A 10,000-nucleotide genomic window follows, 5' to 3' on the forward strand; every position below is an offset into this window, starting at 1 on the left:
GTGTGTGTGTGTGTGTGTGTGTGTGTGTGTGTGTGTGTGTGTGTGTGTGTGTGTGTGTGTGTGTGTGTGTGTGTGTGTGTGTGTGTGTGTGTGTGTGTGTTAGCCCTGACTGGGAGAACAAGGTGTTCTAAACAATGACTTCCCTAAGCCGTCATTTAATTGCCCTGATCAGCGTTCAGGGGCAAACTAATCTTTTATCTTCTGTCCCTAGTTATGATTGTGAGGATTTCTATTTGAATCACTTATTCATGATCAAATATACACAGTTAAACACATCAACCAATATGATATTGACTGACCGATCCGATGAGGTTTATGGTCAACAGCTTGAACACAAAGCAAAGAACCTTTTGAGTTTGTCTGAGGATGAATTTACATGAATCAAATCGGATTAGCGCCACACACACTGTGGCCTCTGTTTTAGACGCAGGTTGGTAGATGAGATTAGATTTAATCTAATGACTACAATATAACTATATATGTCTGTGGCAGCTCAGCCCTAAATGGATCAGCTACAAGCTACTTTTAATGAAATATAGAATGACAAGGATGCAAACTCTCATGCAACATGCTACTTATTCACAGAGCATCTGCTCTGCCTCCACCATTACACTTCATGACAGATTGAGAGAGAGAGAGGGAGAGGGGGAGAGAGACTAAGGGACAGAGAGACAGACAGAGGAGGGCTAGCAAGTCTAATTCGTCAGCATGAGCCCATCTGCCTTTGGTTGCCACGGTGATTAAAGTCGGTCTGCCACTGTCTGGTCTCTCCTGCCGTATCACACACACACACACAAAAGACAGTTACTGGACACACACTGGACACACACACACACACCGAACAGTCACTCATGAATACATGCATGATTGTCGACTAATTTTCTATAAATATCCCATTAACTAATTTAATTTGTCTTGATTTATCTCTTACCCCTACGGTTTCTTTTCTTTTCATCTCTCGCTCTCTCTCGCGCTCTCTCTCTCTCTCTCTCTCTCTCTCTCATCTAATTTAAGGTCATCACCACCCTGATAAAGAATGTTTAAACAGAATTAGCTAATGTACGTCCATTATAGTCTGTGTGCACGGGTGTGTGTGTACATGTATGTGTGCGTCTTTGTGCGTGTGTGTGTGCGTGAGTGTGTTTGAGTGTGTGTTTGTGTGTGTGTATGTGTTTGTATGTGTGTGCGCGTGTGTGCATGCGTACACGCGTGCGTGCGTGCGTGTGTTTGATCTCTCTGTACCGATACCTCTGGGGACGACATCAGCATACTAAAGGCCTCTCTGATGAACGACAACATAGCATTTCACTTTGTATTCATTCATTATGTACGATGCATGTATCTGTCCTTCCATCTCAGCCAGACTCCCCTTACTCCCCCCCCCCGTTCATTTATTCATCACAAAAATATAATCAATACCCTGCATTGATCCCCCACTTTGATCCAGAAGACCTTAGTGTGTTAATGAGGCGGTGCCAACGTTTTTTATTCAACTCAAATATTCCCCTATCAGTTCCGTACAAACAGTTTGTCATCCCAGTACGGGCTTCAACTTGTTTGCTTAGATATGCAACACAGTATCTATTCACTTGTTTTTTTATAAAAAAAAATGTTTTCCTTTATCTTGTAATGTTGCTGCTATGCGGCTGTTGAGAAACCAGGCAATAATTGTACTCTTGTGTATTTGTCCAATAAGATGTAATAAAAGTAACTCTGAACCTGAATCTGAATCACAGGTGGACTCATACTGAAGGGAGATTAACTGAGGTCTAACAAGCCAAACACACGTTTTGTGTGTGGTTGACGTGGGTCCACCCTTCTCATGTGTGTCTGAAGTTCAGTCCAGGCTTCTCCATGCGGAGGTGAAGCTCTCTCTTGTATCTCCTCTCCTTAACGGCATGAGTTAGAACAAGCAATGTACCCCACGCACGCGCACACACACACACACACACACACACACACAGGGCCGGATTAACACTTTCTGAGGCCCGGGGCTAATTACCCGGGTGAGGCCCTTCATATCATGATGTTCTGACGCATGACCTCACACAAACCCACTAACACATCAGCGTACACAGTAGGCCTACCAATCTATGACAGACTATTTAAAGTGAACTGGTAATATGATTTCAATTTAATTAAATTCATTTCAATTCAAGGGTAGCTTTATTATAATTGCAGTAGTGTTGACAAAGCTGACAGAATGAGGATGGGGAAACAAAATGTATCTGAATTGGCCTACTTGAAAATGTAGGAAAAAAGAAAGTAATGAAATTGGTGATTCGGTGACTTTGGCAAATCATTACAGAAAAAGTAATAGGCCCTACAATGCATTTGCTATCAAGTACAGCAAGTTAGGCCCAGACAACATAAATGAACTGTTTTTTGAAAGTTACTTAATTTATAGAAATGCATCCTGTTTTTGTAAACTCATCAAAAACTATAAAACAATGTAGGGCCTATTGTAGGCTATTAAACAAAGGTCAATGAAGGCCCCGGCTATGGCTCAAACGGTTTGGGCATTGAATGGTTAATTTACTCCGGGAGTAACGCCCTGGTAGGCTACATGTCCGGTTACCCACAACAAACCCCAAGCAAGAAGACAGGCAGGAATGTACGATGCAACATATTTGGGGTGAACTTTTTGAAATGTGCACACAAACAAGCTAAAACTATTTTACACATTAATGGGGCTGGGTCATATAGAGGAGGCCGCCGCGGCAAACATGACTCACCAAGGGACTTCAGAAGGTCCGTCTTCTGCTCTTCTTCCGTGCGAAATCATTAATGAGCTCCTCAAAGTCCATTTGGGCCAGCATGTCGTGCTCAATTGACATTAAAGTCAGATTGTTAAGTTTCTCCTCCAACATTGTCGTTCTCAGCCTGTTCTTGATAATTCCAAGTTTGGAAAATGACCTCTCCCCGCTGGCATTGCTGACAGGCAATGTAAGGTAGATCCGCAGTGCTATGTCGACATTTGGAAAAACTTGTTGTAGATTCCTTTCTCGAATGAATGACAGTAGGTTCATCGGCTGCCTGTTTACAGTGGAGACTTTTGCGAAATGCAAAAACTGTCCTAGTTCATCAGGGAAATCATCAGCCAGGTCTTCGTGGTATTTTGCCTGCAGGTTGACGCTTTTCTCGCGTATTTCACTGACAGACAATGTGTCCAGTTGCGTTAGAAATCCGAAGTAGGTGGACGTTTCTTTGTACACTGCGTGTCTCTGTTGTAATGCACTGATCAGTTTGTCTATGATGACAAAGAATGTCTCCCGAAAGCGATTTTCTCCCGCATTGGACACAAGGGTTGGTTCGTCTGTGTCATCAGCCGGGGTGGTGCGCTTCACCTGTCGAGTCACAGTGTACTGCTGTGACAGTGATAGTGATTTGGCCTGGGATTCCAAGTGTTTGTACTGGGAGCGTAAATTGGACACAAAGTCTATGAGGGACTGGAGCAATTCCACAGCAGTAACTAGGTCCAACTCCACCTTCTGCAGGGCCCTGCTTGTGATGTCAAATCTTTGCAGCATGGTATCCCATATGATGGCGAGGAATGCTGTCTCGAATCTATTCAATTTTTTTGCTAGAGACTTCGCCTCATCTCGTGCGGCTGATTTCTGATGGTCGTCTTCTGCTATCTCGTTTAAAGTGTCGTGGATATTTTTGAAATTTAAACGGAGAGCTTTTGTAGCCCGGGCGTGTGCTGCCCATCGCGTCGATGAAAGTCCCTTGACCATCTCCATGCGCTTGTTCTCGTTAGACTCCAGTCCATCCATTAATATTTTCCAGCGGCTAGGCGAAGCTGAGAAAAAAGTGAAGATGGATTGAACTAGGCTAAAAAAAGAGCTGGCGTCACGGCAACAATCCACACTACAGACCCCAACAAGGTTCAGGGAGTGGGCCGCGCATGGAATCCAATCAGCAAGTGGGTTTATTTCCTGAATTCGGGCACGCAATCCCTTGTATGCACCTGCCATGTTAGACGCGTTGTCATAGCACTGTCCCCTGCAATTTTTAATGTCTATGTGCATGTCCTGCAGCGCACCTGTGACTGAGTCGAAAAGGGGCTCGCCTGTATGGCTAAAAATGGGCAGAAATTTCAAAAATCTCTCAAAGATCTTGCCCTCCTGAGACACGTAACGCACCACAAATGTTAGTTGGTCAGTGTGACTCAAATCCGGTGTAGAATCCACAATAAGTGAAAAATACTTCGCGTGTCGAAGCTGCATTGTTATCTCTGATTGTACTCGTTGGCCCATGAGTGCAATAAACTCAGTGCATACAGTCGATGACAAATATGAGGGTGTCCCCCGCCCCTTGTTTCCAAAACGTTTTAAGTGTTCATCCAAAAAAGGGTCAAACTTGGCCAGCAACTCTAAGATGCCCAAATAATTGCCGTTGTGCACTGAGCCCAGTGTTTCATTTTCTCCCCTGAAAGCGAGCCCACGCTCTGACAGAAATTTTATCACGGCCACAACTCTCCTCAATACCTCCTTCCAGTAATTCGCCTCATCTTTCAGTTGATCCTGCAGGCCCGCGTCGATCCCACGCACCTGGGTGCGCGCAAGCCAAGTAAGAACAGCCTTTCTGTGGGGCTGACCCGCTTCGTGCATCTCGACTCGGTCAACTGAGTGTTTCCAATCAGAGAATCCGTGCGTGAAAGCGGACGAATCGTTACTGAATAGTTTGCAAATGCAACATGCAATTTGCAACATTTTGCAAATTGCAAAATGTTGGTTAATTTGGGTGTTTTCTGTAATAATTCTTTCGCTCTTTCCTTTTTTATTTCATCTAATTTTCGTTTTTTTGCTCCGCTCTCGTGTTTCCTTTGGCCCGGCATTTTCGCTCGTTTTTTTTTATGGATTTTTGTCATTTGACCTTCAGCGACCGGAGGCCCCCCTAGCGGCGAGGCCTGGGGCTACAGCCCGGTCAGCCCATTCGTTAGACACGGCCCTGCACACACACACACACACACACACGCACACGCACGCACACGCACACACACACACAGAGGAAGGTGTGAGGAGCCCCCTAGGGGCGGGGCTGCTGAGATGAGTGACAGGCTGGTGAGGGAGGGTAAGTGTCACACACGTGTGACACATACATACACAAATGTGACATGTGTGTTTGTGATATGGGCGGCCCGCTTTGTGCGTTTGTGCCTGCAACTACATCTTGTGGATTAGGCGGGATTGAGGAAAAAGTGTTTGTGAGTGTGAGTGTGTGTGTGTGTGTGTGTGTGTGTGTGGGCATGTATTTGTGTCCGCATGTTTGGCATTTGCCCAGGGGTGTGGTTGTGTGTGTGTGTGTGTGTGTGTGTGTGTGTGTGTGTGTGTGTGTGTGTGTGTGTGTGTGTGTGTGTGTGTGTGTGTGTGTGTGTGTGTGTGTGTGTGTGTGTGTGTGTGTGCCAAAAGAATGCCAAAGGAAAGATGTGTGTACCGAAAAACTACCGGAAAATCTTTTAATTAACACTTTGGGAAGAAAATAACAACCAGGGTGCCCACGGCTGCATGAACACACACCCAACACGCACACACACACACTCAACACACATACACACACCCAAAACACACACACACACACTCAACACACATACACACACACACACGCACATGCACACACACACACACACACACTCAACACACATACACACACACACACACAAACACATCCCACACACATATATACAATGGCGCACACACACACACACATACACAATGTCCCGCACACACAAACCCCACACATATGCACAAGCTACATGGACACAAACCCCTCACACACACATACGCAATAGCAGGATCTTCCATGATTATTCAAAATACCACTAATTACATTTCCATTAGCCTTGCTTATCCTCCAACACACACAGACACACACAGACAAACACATGATACACATGAACCCACCAAACCCACTGAACCAGACCGAGTTCAGTGGGTTTGGTACAAATGATTTGAGTCCCAAGGAGACGGTTCTGTTAAATCAGCGTGACATCCTTTAAAACGGAAGACATCTCGCTGCCTTCTTTCACCATTAGTGAATTATTCCTCTCTCTCAATCTGTCTCTCCCTCTCTGTCTCCGTCTCTTTCACTTAAATTAGTTTATACATACAATGCATTAGAGAGAGAGAGAGAGAGAGAGAGAGAGAGAGAGAGAGAGAGAGAGAGAGAGAGAGAGAGAGAGAGAGAGAGAGAGAGAGAGAGAGAGAGAGAGAGCTATATACAATAATAGATATCTACATATATCTTAACTCTCTTCTACTCTCTCTCTGTCTCTCTTCAATTAGCTAATAGATATTAATGTACATTTCCGGAGGAGCTAAGACGACTGAACAATAAAACCAGGCCAGACAGATGGACAGCAGGCCCTGACTCTGTGATGAACTGACTATACCTAAAGGGGGAGGGGGGTGAGGAACCAGTAACTACTGATAGAGGACAGATGAACACACCAAATGTGCTCTATCTGTCCGGGTACAAACCAAAACAAGGATGTTACGACCATATCTCATCCCGGTCTAGTGTGAACGATCCTACTGTAAGGCATGCTGCAGCCCCACCACGCTTGGGAGAGGGGGGGTTATACATTTAATGACATGCTTGTAGGATCCCAGCGGAGGTTTTCTTCTGATGAAGTCAGGCTTTGAAAAACTCCAGAGCGAGAAGAATAGTGAAACAAGATCTATACAGAGTCCATGATGATGGCCTGCAGGACCATCGCTCTTCCAGGTCACAGCCCTAGGGACCTCCCACGTGTGTGTGTGTGTGTGTGTGTGTGTGTGTGTGTGTGTGTGTGTGTGTGTGTGTGTGTGTCTCTTTATAAGCATGTGTGTTTTACGTCTTCGAGGCCTTGCTGTCCTATCCTAGTACAGTTGGGTAAGGATAATGTATGCGCATAATAATGAGGTATTCTTTATTAATACCAACTGACACGAGGGCTTGCCATCATCCTAGGAACAATCCCTCCCCCAGCTCTCTCTATTTTCTTCCACAAATCTTGACAGCAGGCCAAGCCAGGCAGGGTATAAGAAACAGGCTGAACACTAAACAGCTCGGTCGTCTATTTCAGACACAAAGAGATGTGACACACATGTCCCCAACAGAAGTTACTCCTTCAGCGCGTCAGGCTGAAGGCCATAGCAGACCCTCTAGTGCTGAGAGTGAGACGGGCTGGGTTCAGTCCTGAGAGTGAGACGGGCTGGGTTCAGTCCTGAGAGTGAGACGGGCTGGGTTCAGTCCTGAGAGTGAGACGGCCTGGGTTCAGTCCTGAGTGTGAGACGGCCTGGGTTAATTCCTGAGAGTGAGACGGCCTGGGTTCAGTCCTTCACTCCATCTTACTGTATCTCTTGCGGCTCTGTGCATCTGTTGTCTCTCTGTGTTTCTGTTGTCTCTCTGTGTATCTCTAGATTACCACGAGAAGCACTTTGGTATGACTGCTACTGGGAAGCCTTAATGAAGCAGTAGTAGGTTGGGAAATCCACATGGAGGAAACAAACGCTTATCTGTTATCTATTACTAATAAGATAGTTAGATAAGGGTTCAGAAGATAGTTTAAAGAGTGTCAATTAATCATTTATAAACTATTTATAATGGTTTAAGAATGCTTTATAAACACTTAAAAATGCTTGATTCATGATAAGGTCAGCTATTAGGAAAGCATCAGTTAATTCTTAAGCGCTGATGCCTCTCTGAAGTAAGGACTTTCTAAGCTTGATAACCTCAGGCAGACAGCTTGAGTTTGGTCTTTTCTGCAAGCTTATCCAAAGTGTGTCATGAGTCTATGTATGAGTGAGTGTGCATGCGTGTGCGTGTGCGTGTGTGTGTGTCTATTTATAAAATAAATAGAGATTGAATCACAGCTTCTAATGTCCATGGTTCTGTTGGGATTCCAGACTGCAGCTCATATATGTTTGCACAATTTAAAACAAAAAGCTGCAGCTATTAATATTCTGGCCTCCAAAAGGCTAGACCACTTTGACCTAGAGATGTCAACACTTATTATGCACACACACACACAGATACGGAAACACACACACACACACACACACACACACAGGTGGCCTTTTCCCGAGATGTTATGCGTGCACACAGACACGCAACTACATAGATATGCCTTTACTTCAACAAGTTTGCTTACAAACACACACACACACACACACACACACACACACACACACACAGCAGCCCAGTCCCAGATGGCGCTCTGCGTAGTGAGGATGACCCTATAGGCAGAACATCTGCATGCACACCTGGGTTCATCTCCCCCCCCTCGTCTCCTCCAGTAAACACCCTAAGACCTCTATGTACATGTTGTCTATCTGCCACACATGAATCAACAGACCCTCTTCCTCCCGCCATGGGGAGGAGGAGGAGGCTCTCTGAGACCCACAGAATCCCCAACAACCGACCCCTCACTACACTGACGTCTGGACCAGGTTTCATTTAACACAATGCCTCATGTTCTGCTGGTGGTTTTGGATAATGTTTTGATGTGTGCCATCAGCCTGATGACGGAAGGAGTGTTGCACACGCATACCTGTGTACGCACTCACTCACGCAAACACAACAAGCAAATACACACACATTTTAAATATGTGTATGGGTTCTGACACACACACACAGAGAGAGAGAGAGAGAGAGAGAGAGAGAGAGAGAGAGAGAGAGAGAGAGAGAGAGAGAGAGAGAGAGAGAGAGAGAGAGAGAGAGAGAGAGAGAGAGAGAGAGAGAGAGAGAGAGAGAGAGAGAGAGAGAGAGAGAGAGAGGTTATGGACTTTGGAGTTAAAAAAAAGCAGTTGAATTTTTGGAGGATTTGCTAAGCAACAGTGCAGCTGTATTTTTCCATCCCCTCACTCCTCTCGTCCAGATCACCTTCAGATAGACTTGTCAGTATCAGCCTCTCACACTGCAGGGCAACCCAGCTCAGAGCTGAGGAGATCAGAAAAATGAGAATGTGCTCTGATCATACCCCTTAAGCCGAGAGAGAGAGAGAGAGAGAGAGAGAGAGAGAGAGAGAGAGAGAGAGAGAGAGAGAGAGAGAGAGAGAGAGAGAGAGAGAGAGAGAGAGAGACTAAGAGGGTGAGAGAGCGAGAGATAGAGGGCGGAGAGAGAGAGAGAGAGAGAGAGAGAGAGAGAGAGAGAGAGAGAGAGAGGAGAGAGAGAGAGAGAGACTAAGCGGGAGAGAGAGCAAGAGAGAGAGAGGGCGGAGAGAGAGAGAGAGAGAGAGGGCGGAGAGAGAGAGAGAGGGCGAGAGAGAGAGAGAGGGCGAGAGAGAGAGAGAGAGAGAGAGAGAGAGGAGCTGGATGAGCCAGTTGAAAGGATTTCCAACCAAATATTTCTAGTGAAAGGTCATTTGTGTCTATTAGGGTCCCCTCATCTCCTCTCCTCTCCTCTCATCTCTATTCCTCTCCTCTCCTCCACTTTTCCTCTCTTCTCCTCTATTCTCCTCTCCTTCTCTCTCCTCCTCTCCCACTCCTTTCCTCTCCCTCCCCTCCTCTCCTCTCCCTCCCTTCTCACCTCTCCCCTTCCTCTCCCTTTCTCCCTCTCTCCCCCACTCTCTTTATCCAGTTCGTTGTGGGACCATTAACCTCTCAATCCCACTGCCTCAGAACAAAAGAGGGACTGTACAGTGTGTGTGTGTGTGTGTGTGTTTGCGATTGTGTGCGTGTGTGTGTGTGTGTGTGATTGCGATTGTGTGCGTGTGTTTGCGATTGTGTGCGTGTGCGTGCGTGCGTGCGTGCGTGCATGTGTTGCATGAGTACGCATGTACAATGTACCGACCCTCAAACCCACGCATCCAATGCAAAAACATACCGCCAAGCCGAGCACACACACACACACACACACACAAACATTATGTTTGTCTCAGTTTATATTAACTGGGCACTCATGTTCAAAGAACACCTACACAAAACACTCTTGTGGTATTTTTCTGAATAATCAATTATCTTGCAAATGTGATATTTACATCGAGTTACATAGACATGCACATCTATACACTCAC

General features: G+C 45.8%; 1 protein-coding gene across 1 annotated transcript in view; it reads right to left on the reverse strand.

The window, feature by feature from the left end:
* nfasca (neurofascin homolog (chicken) a) overlaps positions 1–10,000 on the reverse strand; it is a gene marked incomplete at its 5' end in the record, with an annotated part of 103,581 nt that overhangs the window by 51,540 nt on the left and 42,041 nt on the right. The window lies entirely within an intron of this gene.

Source organism: Pollachius pollachius, assembly GCF_949987615.1.
Source record: "Pollachius pollachius genome assembly, chromosome: 8".
Classification (NCBI taxonomy): domain Eukaryota; kingdom Metazoa; phylum Chordata; class Actinopteri; order Gadiformes; family Gadidae; genus Pollachius; species Pollachius pollachius.